Source organism: Rhipicephalus sanguineus, chromosome 1 (genome assembly GCF_013339695.2).
Source record: "Rhipicephalus sanguineus isolate Rsan-2018 chromosome 1, BIME_Rsan_1.4, whole genome shotgun sequence".
Taxonomy (NCBI): Eukaryota; Metazoa; Arthropoda; class Arachnida; order Ixodida; family Ixodidae; genus Rhipicephalus; species Rhipicephalus sanguineus.
Window position 1 is genome coordinate 55803103 of NC_051176.1, and position 14740 is coordinate 55817842.

Genomic DNA, 14740 nt, shown 5'->3' on the forward strand with positions numbered 1-14740 from the left:
AGTGCGATGGTAGTTAGCCAGGATGAAGCGAGCAGCGCGATTCTGTACTGATTCGATTTCATTAATTAATGTGATATGATGAGGATCCCAAATGGATGAGGCGTATTCCAGTTTGGGGCCGACGTAGGTTATATATAGCAGTCGCTTTAATGGGACAGGCGCAAGCAAAAAATTTATTTTCAAATATCCTAATGAGCGGTTAGCTTTTGATGTTACATATTGTATGTGCTGCTTCCAAGAGAGGTCTATAATAATACGGACAAGCGGGCTAGTTGGTTTTGCTGCATATTGGAACTTTAGCGCACACACACGAGGACACACAAGAAAGAACACACGGACCAGCGCAGACTATCAACTGATTTTTTATTCACCAGGAAACCATCATATATACTCAATTTCCGCCCTCATGAACACTGCGCATGAGCAAATTGGCATCGTACAATTTTTTCACAAAAATAAAACCTTTACAAAGGATGATGTAATCTTACATCTTGTTCAACAATTCTATTTCTTTATCATGCAGCAATACTGAAGGGTGACTAACGCACATGTCCTTAAGTCTAGAAATGTGCCACGCCTCCACTATTTCTCTTGTCTTCTGATTGGGGTTTACATACATAACTTCAGTTCTATCAAACAACGGTTTACACGACCTAGAAGAACACCGCGCGCAATGCATAGCCAGATGTGTTTCTGGCCTTCCCTTCAAATTGTTCAAATGCTCTTTTAATCTCACATTCAAGCATCGGCCCGTTTGACCTACATAACAGTGGCCACAATTGAACGGAATCTTATACACTACATTTCTTTTGCATTCTACTACCGGTGATCTTCACGTTTGGAACATTTATTACCGATATCCTTAGGCCTTTCTTCGTACAAATTATTCACAGCCGAACACACTCCTCCAACTTTGTTTTTTGCCGAGAATACTACCTTGACGCCATATTCAGCTGCCACCTTCTTAATTTTATGAGAGAGACCATGCACGTAAGGGATTACTGATATCTTTTTTGATTCTTGGCTCCTTTCCTCCTTCTTCCCAGACTTCATTTTCTTCAATAACCTTTCGCTTGCCGTTAGGAGAACCGAGTTAGGGTATCCAGCCTTTTCCAGCCTTAACTTCTGCTCTAGGAAAGATTCCCTTAATCTGTGCTTGCATGATTTCGTCAGAGCTGAATGAAAACACCCCATTGCGATCCCGTTTTTTATTAACCTTGAATGGGCGGAGCCATATTGTAACAAGGGCTTTTTCTGTCCTCGGGAATACTCCCAGCACAAATGGTCTTTTTCAAAAATAAGCTTTAAGTCTAGGAACTGTAAGCAGTTATTACTGTGCTGTTCAACTGTGAAATTTAGGCCTTTGCCTCTTCTTCTGAATGTATCCAACACACTTGAGGTAACCTCATCCCATTCCTTGTTTAAGCCCAAAATCAAATAATCATCAACATACCTGATTATTTTTATTTTCAAACCCTTGCCTTCCAGTTCCGAATTCACCAACCTGTCTACTTTACTCAAAAAAATTGTGCTTAGCGCAGGGGCTACTTTCGACCCGATACACACCCCCTTTTTTTGACGGAACAATTTATCTTTGAACTTAACAATCGTGCTATCAAGGTACATGCATAGTATTTCCAGAAACTTTTCTAGCGACATCCCACTTCTATTGCGAAAAGACACTTCGTCATTGTCCTGTTCAATGCACTCTTTTACAGAATCTAACAGAGCATCATGCGGCAAAGAATAGTACAGATCTTGAATATCAATACTAAAGCCTCTGTATCCTCCCTGTTCAACATCAGATAGGTAACACACTACCTCCTCAGAATTCTTGATGAAAAATGGGTCATTATGTGACACGGACGCGAGTATCCTTTGCAGAAAGCCAGACACAATAAACTGCCACGAATTGTGTTCTGACACAATTGCTCTGAACGGAACCTCTAACTTATGCGTTTTCGCCGCAAAGAACACTTCCAAAGTAAGACCTTTTTCTTTTTTCATTAGTGACACCATTTTTTCTAATCCATAGTTTTTTAACAATTCAACGGCACGTTTCTTAAGTTCTTGTGGTTTAACTTTTACTTCCTCGAAGCATTTATGCATCACATTCCAAGCCTTACCGGAATACAGGTCGTCCGGCATTACCACTCCATTACCATTCCGTCAAAAAAAGGGGGTGTGTATCGGGTCGAAAGTAGCCCCTGCGCTAAGCACAATTTTTTTGAGTAAAGTAGACAGGTTGGTGAATTCGGAACTGGAAGGCAAGGGTTTGAAAATAAAAATAATCAGGTATGTTGATGATTATTTGATTTTGGGCTTAAACAAGGAATGGGATGAGGTTACCTCAAGTGTGTTGGATACATTCAGAAGAAGAGGCAAAGGCCTAAATTTCACAGTTGAACAGCACAGTAATAACTGCTTACAGTTCCTAGACTTAAAGCTTATTTTTGAAAAAGACCATTTGTGCTGGGAGTATTCCCCGAGGACAGAAAAAAGCCCTTGTTACAATATGGCTCCGCCCATTCAAGGTTAATAAAAAACGGGATCGCAATGGGGTGTTTTCATTCAGCTCTGACGAAATCATGCAAGCACAGATTAAGGGAATCTTTCCTAGAGCAGAAGTTAAGGCTGGAAAAGGCTGGATACCCTAACTCGGTTCTCCTAACGGCAAGCGAAAGGTTATTGAAGAAAATGAAGTCTGGGAAGAAGGAGGAAAGGAGCCAAGAATCAAAAAAGATATCAGTAATCCCTTACGTGCATGGTCTCTCTCATAAAATTAAGAAGGTGGCAGCTGAATATGGCGTCAAGGTAGTATTCTCGGCAAAAAACAAAGTTGGAGGAGTGTGTTCGGCTGTGAATAATTTGTACGAAGAAAGGCCTAAGGATATCGGTAATAAATGTTCCAAACGTGAAGATCACCGGGTAGTAGAATGCAAAAGAAATGTAGTGTATAAGATTCCGTTCAATTGTGGCCACTGTTATGTAGGTCAAACGGGCCGATGCTTGAATGTGAGATTAAAAGAGCATTTGAACAATTTGAAGGGAAGGCCAGAAACACATCTGGCTATGCATTGCGCGCGGTGTTCTTCTAGGTCGTGTAAACCGTTGTTTGATAGAACTGAAGTTATGTATGTAAACCCCAATCAGAAGACAAGAGAAATAGTGGAGGCGTGGCACATTTCTAGACTTAAGGACATGTGCGTTAGTCACCCTTCAGTATTGCTGCATGATAAAGAAATAGAATTGTTGAACAAGATGTAAGATTACATCATCCTTTGTAAAGGTTTTATTTTTGTGAAAAAATTGTACGATGCCAATTTGCTCATGCGCAGTGTTCATGAGGGCGGAAATTTGAGTATATATGATGGTTTCCTGGTGAATAAAAAAATCAGTTGATAGTCTGCGCTGGTCCGTGTGTTCTTTCTTGTGTGTCCTCGTGTGTGTGCGCTAAACTTCCAATATGCAAGAGAGGTCGTTGGTTATATGAACGCCTGGATGACGGTAGCTTTTAACGGATTGAAGGGGGCAGTTATTTAATGCATAAGTAGGGTAGGTTGTGTTAGAACGAGAAATGCGCACCGATTTACATTTATTAATGTTGAGCTCCATGCACCAAGTGATGCACCACTTATATATGTTATTTAGGTCGGATTGAAGGGCTGCTATGTCAGAAGCATCATTAATTTTACGATATATAACACAGTCGTCCGCGAATAAGCATATTTTTGAGGAAATGTTATCGGGTATGTCGTTAATATATATTAAAAATAAAAGAGGACCTAGAACAGACCCTTGAGGAACACCTGATTCAACTGGAGACGTGTTAGATGTGGCGTCATTAGCTACAACAAATTGAGAACGACAAGAAAGGAAAGATTGGATCCAGCCAAGTACTCCCGGGTCAATGTTTAGTGCGCTTAGTTTATGTAGAAGCAATACATGTTTAACTCTGTCAAATGCTTTCGAAAAGTCTAGAAAAATGCATTCAGTGAAAAAAACCATTATCGAGATACACGTGTAAGTCATTAGTAAAAGTTACCAGCTGAGTCTCACAGGAAAGGGATTTGCGAAAGCCGTGTTGACACTTTGAGAAAAAGTTGTTTTCTTCCAGAAATGTAACAAGGTTAGAAAATATGATGTGCTCCATTATTTTACATGGTATCGAGGTTAGCGATATGGGCCTGTAGTTAGATGGATCATGAGTTTTGCCAGATTTTAGGAATCGGAATAATTTTCGCTGTTTTCCAGTCAAGAGGTAAAGCTGAAGACATGTATGATTGTGAAAAAATGCTCTTTAAGATAATCGAGGAATACTCACTGGTATTTTTCAGAAACTTTGCCGTGATTCCATCGATTGCGCAAGAAGACGTAAGCTTCAGACTATCTATTATTTTTCTTATGCCGGTGGGGTTGAAAATGATCGGATCCATAGGTAAAATGTTGCAGCGCGATAGCCTTGGAAGTTCTAAATCATGTCTTGCAGGTGTGAAAGCCTTTATGAACGCATTATTCAGAATAGTAGCGCAGTGGTGTTGGGGTATGGGTTCGCCGGTAGGAGAACTGAGTGATATGGTATTTGATTCGGCAGGTTTTATTACATTCCAGAAGCTTTTGGGATTATTGATAAGCATGGTCGGGAGGGTGGTATTAAAAAATGAAAATTTAGCATCCTTTATTGCAGATGCGTAGGTCGAGGCAGCTTCTTTGTAAGCTGTCCATGTAGCCTCGTTTTATACCCGCTTAGCTGTGCGAAAGAGACGTTTCTTTCGGTTAGATAGTCGTTTCAAGGGTTTAGTGTACCATGGTTCATTGTTATTTGAGAGAACACGCCTCGTTGGGATAAACTGGTTGACAAGATAGTGAATTTTTTCTTTAAACATATTCCAGTTGGTATCCAGTGAGCGCTGAGCGGCATTAGGCAGGAATTTATCAAGAAAAACACCAAGTCCAAGGTTGATAGCGGTGAAATTGGCTTTTTTGTAGTCACGAATGGTTTTAAGACTGTTGTGGGACGGGGAAATTGAAAGGCTAATGGTAAAATGCAAGACGTCATGATCGCTCAGGCCGGGCGAGTGTGTACCTGGGATATGACATCTGTTGATGACGTTAAAACGAGATCTAAAACGGATGATGTGGTGTTTGTTACGCGTGTAGGCGAAGTAACAACTTGGATTAAGCTGAAGTCTGCGCATATGTCGATAAAACGTTTCGATTCTGCGGAAGCTGGATTTAATGAAGGACACGTGCCTGACCACAAAATGTTCGGGAAATTAAAATCTCCAATAAATAGAATTGGTGCATCTGGAAAACGAGTACTTATTTGAGATAAACAATCGTACATGCTGTCACAAAAAGTCGCGGCTGAGGAAGGCGCTCGGTAACAACAACCAATGACAACCTTTTTAAGATTTACAGAAACACAGCACCATACACATTCAATGTCACAAGTTATAGACACAGGAAAGCAATCTAAACATTCATTAACAGCAATTAATACGCCACAACCTAGTCCTTTAGCGCGGTCGATACGATAAACATTATACTTTTTATTACAGTGGAATAACTCGGAGTTTGTAACTTGACTCGTCAACCAAGTCTTGGTTAGTGCAATTATATCTGCATCACAGTCATTTATTAGGCCGCATAGAAGATCTTTTTTAGGTAAGACACTACGAATATTAGTAAGCAGAACCGGTAGTCTAGATATTATCGGATCGGCGTCCCTACCCTTCGCGTTATCCTATGTGGGTGCTTTTGATATATTGCGCCAGGGTCGTAAGACCTGAACAGACGCCGCGGCGTCATTAGTGGTACTTGATGGCTTCATTTCATAGACCTTTTGTTCGTTGGCGTCGTTGCCATAGCATTTCCCATCAATTAATAGCTTTTTGTACCTTAACTTATATGACAGATTCAGATTTTTTCCGTATTCGATAAGGGTTTTCCTGGCATGACGTGTAGCGGGACAGAGGGGGCCGCGAAGTGTGCCCATACATTGACTTAGTAGGGAGGGGGGCGCTGCGATGAACCTTCGCCCCCCCCCCCCCCCCAAAGAGGAACTCTGCGCACGCCTATGACAGTGGTTTTGCAACGCGTAGCTGAAGTGAGTACAATGCCGACGTTGTAGGCTCAGGGTCGACGTCGGCAGAAGACTCGTCAACGTCAACGCTGTGATTTACAATAATACGAAGACGAAATAGAAGAGAACATATTGTGGGCATTATAAACATCTTCTTCATCTGTACATTATCATCATCATTGGGGGTTCACCGTGCCTGTTCGGCGACCCACAAACTGAAACTCTGTCTGACATGCACATGTACAAAACTGTGCAAACCTATTTGCCCTTAGTAATTATGGCCTTACTTCCAGTGTTACTGCACTTAAGAATACCTAGGGGTGGGAATTATTAAGCTCACGCAAAAAAACATGAGGTTATAAATGCTTTTGAAGATTTTTCCAGTATGATTAATATAGGTGGGGGAACTTACCTTTCTTTCATATAGATGGCTTGCACTGACGTCACTGAAAGTGCCGTGTTGGAGCACCAGCATGTGTGGACGTGACGTTTCCGATGTCACACTAATGTTATCAAAACATCACATTCAGGTTCTTTCATTATTTAAGCACAGAGATGCTCCTGCCGCGTCGTTTTCACATAGACGCAACTTGTTTGTCATCAAAGCCGCCATCGTGCAAGCCATCTATAGCATACAAGTGACCACTCTTTAAAAATGAGGGAAGCTATTTGTAGAACAACAGTCTTTCAGCATTTGTTTTTCCCACACACCATAACCTAGTGGAATCACCCACCGCAGCGAATTGTGGATTGTCATAATTTGAAGCATTGTTCAGGGCATCAAGTTTGAATGTATAACAGCAGGTAATTTAGTCTTTTTTTTTTGTGGTTCTGTTGTGTTAGTTTTGTATTCTCATTTGTATATTTGTACAATCATATGTAACCCTGCGTATTCCCCCGTGCAGTGCTTTAGGGCACTGCAGGTATTGGAAATCAAGAAATAAATATATTTGTCTTTTTGTTTTTGGTCTATTGTGCATTTTTTTAAGTACGTGTAACTGGTTCATTGCATCATTCATTGTATATTTCTTTGCTTAACTTACCAAATTTTGTCATGGATTGTATGATGCATGACGAAATTCGGCAAGTTTGCTAACAAACACAGTGTTTCTTCATGTCCTATGTAATGCTCAAGAACACCCTTAGGGTACCTGAATACACGAATAATAAGTTCATAAAGACAACTGGGTTATTTTATTATGTGTGTCCTTTTCTACACACTCGCACTTGGTCTCTGTCCATTCACTTATGTTCTCGTTCCTCCTCAAGCTTAGTTTGAATTGTCCATGTTATGCTTATTTTGTTATGTATACTGTTTTCTTTCATCCTTAATACAAACTACTTTTAACATAATGGTTGTAGATACCAAAAACGTTTCTGTGCACATACACTTACATGCATGTTAAAGAACCCCACAGGGTCAGAATTATTCTGTAGCCCCAACTACGGCACACCTTAAAATGATTAAAAATGTTCTTTTTGCAAAATTGTATACATTTTGGTATTTTGTAAATTAACCATTGCCATATTGTTAACCTTCCACACAGTGCCTACAAAGTGCACTGCAAAAGAAGAAGTGTGGGTCAGTTCTCACTACATTACCATGTTCACTCTGCATTATGTAATATATCCAACTATAGGTTCATGTATCTAGCTTGAATGCAGGAAGGGAGACCAAAAGTGGCTAAAGCCAAGTAGGGGCCCACTTACTTTTCACCAGCAGTTCAAAGAAAACTTAAAATGCATCCTCTTCTCTTCGAAGGCGAAAACAATCATTGTCCTTTCTGTGTAACCTAACCCATTTGCTGCATGCTCAATAACTGCAATAAAATTTTTTTGCACTTGATGTATGTGTACGGTGTAGTGCACACACATATATGTATATCGGCAACTTTGGAAGCTCATTCAGGAATGAGCTATGTTTTTTTCACTCAAGACAGGTGGATGTAGCCAAAACTGTAGTACAGGTTAAGTTTTGGAGGGGCTACAACTTCATTTAAGCCAAGGCATGGCATGTAGCATAAAGGACATTATGCAATAAGCAGGCAAAGCTGATTTCAACAATCAGATGTTTATTAGAGGATAAAAAAGGTACAAACAACCATAAAGAATCGTACAAAAAAAAAATCTCCAATAAAAATTTACAAAAAAACACAAATCAAATTTACAAATAACAATACCAACAAATCCACAAAATCACGATACAACAGGAAATAATCAAAACGAAAACACAAAATCACGAAACAGGAAATAATCAAAACAAAAACACAAGGGAAATGAAAGGGTTACAAATAATGCAAATATTTTTTACAGGTAATATATAACTACGCCCAGAAGACTAGTCATCATCAGGAAAAGGTTGCTGTTGCTGCTGTTCAAGGGAACTCGCTAAGCGCCTAGCAACAGCAAGATTTTCCTGATGATGCCTCTCTTCCGCCTCCATGCACTCGTTGTGGTGCCGTTCCCGATTTTCTTCGGCTGTTTTCAAATAATTTAAAAAACCCTCAATAAGTGCCCGGTTCGGGTCTTGCCTCTGCCGTTTGGCTGGGGGGCACTGCTGCTGCTGCTCCTGCTGTTGCTTCTCCTGCCGCTCCTCTGGTTGTTCTGCTTCCAGGGCTGCACTTATTGGTGTCAAAGGACTTGCCAGTCGCACTTCCGCTGCGTCCTCACTGGCCGTGCTTGTGTTGGGCAGCGGGCTTTGAGCAGCTGGTGTGGGGGGGCTTGGGGCAGCTGACTGGGCACTGGTGGAAAAATATTGGGCAAACCAAATTTGAACCCTTCTAAAAGAAAAAAAGCCTTCAGTGCTGAATACACATGCAAGCGTGATGATAAGACATTTATTCATGCACACTGCCACCGTCAACTAAGACTATAGCAGGTCAGCATTCATATAATTTAAAAGCGCAATGGTGCGAATTAATTAAAATGTATATTAAAATATGACTATGCATGATGCATCCAGTCAGCCATGCTGTACAAACAATACAATTTCAGAAATAAAACTGACAAATAAATCATTATTGCTGCGATGCAAACATTTTTGTACAACGAAAAACTCGAGTACACAGGCTATAGATGGCCAACTTCCATAAATCCAAAGAGAGTTGTGTAGGCTAGCATTCTGGTGCTTGCTGAAACACTTAATATAGTCTCCTACCTGAAGAAAGAATGTACAGAATAACTGTAACATATATACCTCTGCACTCGCCGACGTCCTGCCCCCGCGACGTAAACAGGATTGATTAAATGCTGCCTCTCGAGGACCTCGGCAGCTGTCTGAAAACCAAAAACAAAGCAACGCTAATGGCAACTTCTGATTGACATGGTGCTTCTCGCGTTTCATCTTTAAAAAAAAGTATAACCATTCGATAACATAAACAATGAGCCCATTGGCATCTGGTTTAATTCTGTCCTATTTGGCCACCTGCAAAGCAGTCACCACAAAAGAATCAGGAGAAACAAACATGCATAATATAACCTTTAAAGTACATAAAGAAATAAGATATGTACAGAACGCGTGAGCAATAACATGGATCTAGGTTCATATCCTACTGCCATGCATGAAAGAAAAGAGTTTCAAAATATATATCTTACTCTTCAAATCCACAGGTCCTGCTGTCGTTTTCTGAAATGTTGCTGTGCTGTTTCACCATACGGTACTTTTTTTCTAGGGCCCTCCATTTCTTCTCAACTTGATTGGGCAGAATTTTGCAGCCGAATTCCAGTTTAATTTGATCCGAAATTATTTGCCACATTGGCCTTTTGGTTTTTTTTATTTCTGATTTCTTGATTTCTGATTTTTTGATCAAGTCAATTAAATATAAGACTCACGCTTCGGGCCACAGCTCTTCCGGCCGACGTTCCGGAGGTCTATGTGGCGCAGGATCGTCCGCCCGCGGTCCGGGAGAGTCATGGGGCGCAGCATCCTCCGGCCGCTCAGGAGAGCCATGCGACGCAGCACCCACCGAGGCATTGGTCACGTCTACGCGGATTGGCACGCCCCCTGCGACAGAAAAACAGTATTAAAACCACAGTGATATGATCACGGCTCGGACGAATTTCAGGGTGATATGAATTTTTCTTTGGTCCCGGTCAATGCCTATTGGCCTGCAATGCAATGGAGTACGGATGTTTTGAACAGATTTTCACCCCACGACGTTTGATACGAACGTACGACACCGCACAGGTACGAACAGGTGCTCCCGCGCTGTCGCGGAAGACGCGACAAGCACGCGCGGTCGTAGGAACCCAAGCGCGGACATGGCCGCCTCGCTGCCACGCGCGTTGTAGCCTCCGAGATTGTGCGCGCCAATCTTGGGGATAGGCGCAGCTACCAACTCTTCGATCGTGCGGGCACGGCCGAAGCACATCCCCAACATCACCGCGATAAGAAAATAACAACAAAGGACAGCGGTTCTAAAATTATCATGCCTTTATCGCGTGCAAAGCGCTTCTTAAGTCACTTTCGCCGCACTACTCCGATGTCATGCGGAAAAGCGTACAGAGATTAGCAAGGGGCTGCTAGCTGTCGCGGCTCACACCCCTGGTTCATTAATTACACACGCGCGCACGGGCCGTATATTTACGAGTGCAAGTATGATCATTGATGTCTAAAAACTTCACTGGCAATAATTCACAGCTGTTGGTGACGTTGGGGCGGCCCTGAGAAACAATGAACGAAAACGTATGCGCGCCAGCGTTCTTTTGTCGCATGCCAATTTTCCATAGTTTCTGGTGATACGAATGTTTTCGGTGACCTCACGAGATAAGTATCACGGAGGTTTCACTGTATCTAAGCGCTAAGATTTCATAAGCACACTGCTGTGTACAATGATCCTAAGAGGAATACTTGAACGTACCTGGGGTAACGTAGACTGGCAGGCCGTCTTCGATGATGGGCAGTCCACCAACATCGATGCCCGGGTAAACTTCCGTCAGCTCACCGTCAATAATAACTCGCATCGACATGATGTTTGCAAAAATGCGTGAGCGAGCGAGAATGATGGCAAGCTGCTCCCAGTCGTGCCTTTTTATTTGAAAGAACAACAAAGAGAAAGGAAGAGTGTGAGTACACTTCTCTCATCTTCCTTTCTCTGAGATGCTATAGGTATCCCAGCATCTCTTTCTTCTCCCCATCCACAGATCCCTCTATCGCTCTCTCTCACTCTCGCGTCCGCCTTCGACGCGGGAGAAAGGGTTCAATTCCCAAGTGCTGACAGGCGTGTCCTGTTTCTCTATTACGGAGGATTGTCAGAGGTAACCGAAACAAGCGATCGGCGGTGGTGTACGCGGCGGACTCTCCGCTCTCTTCTACCTCCCTCCCACTTATTCCCTTGACCTTACACGCCTCCCTCTCGTGCGTCGCAGACATACGCGCGTACTGCTACCACGGCTCTCTGTCCCGAAAAAAAGGGGTATGCCGACAGAAGCATCAAAAGCAGCCGCAACGTGCAGGATACGTGACACTGCACCTGGTAAATAACCGCAGATAGTGCGCTCCGCAGTAGACGACGAAACCGAAGGGCGTGCAGGCTTTACAAAGGTTTAAACGCCGCGCGGCGCCTATCGTATCGCGGCATCTCGGGAAGAGAGACGCGCATGCATGTGAAAGGGATGCCGGCAGAGCTTTTCGTTACGTGATATGGACCCTAATTGTTGGCGCATCTGCGCGTCGCTATCTGGCTTTCGCTGTTTACATTGATCTGTTCCTTATACCTCATCCGTCGTTTGAGCAACGTCTGTAACTCAAGCGGAGTTCGCCCTTCATCGAAGCGGCTCTGACGAAACATGAACGCACGTTAGCGCGAGCGCTTGCCGACGCGAACAGGTCGTCTGCTCCAGTTTGGTGAGCGGTGAATCGAAAGACAAAGCTTGCCGCATCATGCAACCTGGCGGCGCATTTCTTCCTTTTTACATCTCTTCTTTTTCGACTACGTCTGCGGGTATAATTATTTCTGAACGACCTGCGGCCGATTTTCAGCGCATTATCGGTGGAGAGGCGCTGAATCGGTCACATGTCCACTTGACGCATTACACCGTATTAGACAGGGGCGTAGCCGGGGGGGGGGGGGGGGTGGAGGCTGAACCCCCCCCCCCGCCGAAAATTTCCGATTTTGCATGTGCATATATACACGCTCACATACAAACGCACGCACGAACATACAAAAAGGATTGTTGATACCCCCCCTGAAAAAAATTTGTGGCTACGCTTCTGGTATTAGATGGCCAAACAACGCGATGTTTTTTGCGCAGAATGCTAGTGTCATGAGTGTGCATATTCAAATGGACTTCGTTGAATAACCAAATGCCAAGTGAATTTGCGCCAAAAGAAGACGTCGCCAGACAGTGCGAATTCGAAGCCGCCCCTGTGAGCGGGCCCCCCGTATCTTACAGCAGAACGTGAAGTTGCCCCCTGCGCGGGCCCCACGGTCCCGGCGCCGCGCAAAGTTCAATGTAAACACCGTGCGCACCGGCGCGGTAGGAGGAAAGGCTCCTCTCCCACAATTGACCCCAAGGAATCTCGGGAGAGGGATTTCGACGAAGACGACCTAGAGCTCGGGGCAGTCGAACCTTGGCTTGGGCGAAAGGAAGACGTACGCGACTCGAGCTGGACAGAACCAACATCGGCTACGCTCCGGTCCCTGGTTCTAAGTCGTTCCCCCGGCTATGCTACGAGGGCTCCAGCAAGTGTCAAGTGCAACACCGGACGCCAACTGCCACCAAAGAAGTAAATTCGGACTTTATTGTCTTTTACGTGCAGAAGCGAAATTAGTTTGTGATTTGGACTCTTACTTAGCGATGTTGAATATCGAATAAGCCATTAGCGATGTAATATTGATGACAGTACCTTTTGTGTGTATTCTATTTTTTATGTATGTTCGAAAAGTAAATAGCCGAAGCGAAAAGTGTACATGTGCATCCCTCTGGTTTCCTTCACTTTACTGACGGTGACGACAATTTGGGCATCCTGGCAGGCTCGCCAAATTGTCGTCACCGTCAGTAAAGTGAAGGAAACCAGAGGGATGCACATGTACACTTTTCGCTTCGGCTATTTACTTTTCGAACATACATAAAAAATAGAATACACACAAAAGGTACTGTCATCAATATTACATCGCTAATGGCTTATTCGATATTCAATATCGCTAAGTAAGAGTCCAAATCACAAACTAATTTCGCTTCTGCACGTAAAAGACAATAAAGTCCGAATTTACTTCTTTGGTGGCAGTTGGCGTCCGGTGTTGCACTTGACACTTGCTGGAGCCCTCGTAGCATAGCCGGGGGAACGACTTAGAACCAGGGACCGGAGCGTAGCCGATGTTGGTTCTGTCCAGCTCGAGTCGCGTACGTCTTCCTTTCGCCCAAGCCAAGGTTCGACTGCCCCGAGCTCTAGGTCGTCTTCGTCGAAATCCCTCTCCCGAGATTCCTTGGGGTCAATTGTGGGAGAGGAGCCTTTCCTCCTACCGCGCCGGTGCGCACGGTGTTTACATTGAACTTTGCGCGGCGCCGGGACCGTGGGGCCCGCGCAGGGGGCAACTTCACGTTCTGCTGTAAGATACGGGGGGCCCGCTCACAGGGGCGGCTTCGAATTCGCACTGTCTGGCGACGTCTTCTTTTGGCGCAAATTCACTTGGCATTTGGTTATTCCACGAAGTCCATTTGAATATGCACACTCATGACAGCTAGGAAACGTATTTGACTTTAACCAGGGTAAATTAAGGAAATTAAAAATGTTCTTTTTTGCAAAAAATTACTTTCAAATTTCAATGTTTATGGTAAAATGACGAAGGCCATTAAAATTACCTCATCCCAAATAAAACCTCTGCATTGCTGCTTTATTCGGACATTTATCGTATATGAAGGTGATGTTACGTTTTCTTTTCTGAATTCATATCGTGACAAAGTGTAAAACATACTCGCAGGGTTGCATAATCATTTTTATTGGAAAAGAATAATGTCATCAATCCAGTGCAAGGCGCCTGCCTCTGTTGTTAAACTTCATGTTTTCTATCCCGACGCGTACCCCAGCGACACGTGCCCCTCGTGCGGACACACGGCGACACTCACACACATGCTCTGGGAGTGTAGAAACGCTCATCCCGGCTCTACCTCACACAAGTGGGAGACGTCCCTCAGAAGCTCGCTTCTCGCCGACCAGCAATGGGCTGTCCAGCAGGCCCACGAGGCGGCCGCCAGGTATTCTCTGTCGGTCCCTACGTGGGAGACGCCCGCTACGCGCTGAGCGCGTTCTGCAGGACGTAAATAAAGTTTTTCCAATCCAAATCAATCCAGTGCGCCATTTTCGCTAAATAAGTGCGCTCTAATTCAGTAAAAATTGACTGCGAAACCGACCGACAAAGTTCTCGATGGTTATTTTATTTTTCATACAGTTCTAACAGTTTTTTTTTTGAAAACATTAGAAACATTGTTCTGGATCGAAAGTCTGCTACAGAACCTTTAAATCGAGAATGGTGACCAAGACTACTTGGTCTTTCTGCAATATTCACCGTCGTATACAGAGGATCCGAAGCGAGCCAGGGCCTGCGCTCGCCTCGCTATTCAACTGCAGAAAAAAAAGACAATAAGGAAAAGGGAAACAGTACACCACCGTGATGACGAAAGGTCGGAAACGGGACATTCCCACAAAAAGAGCCA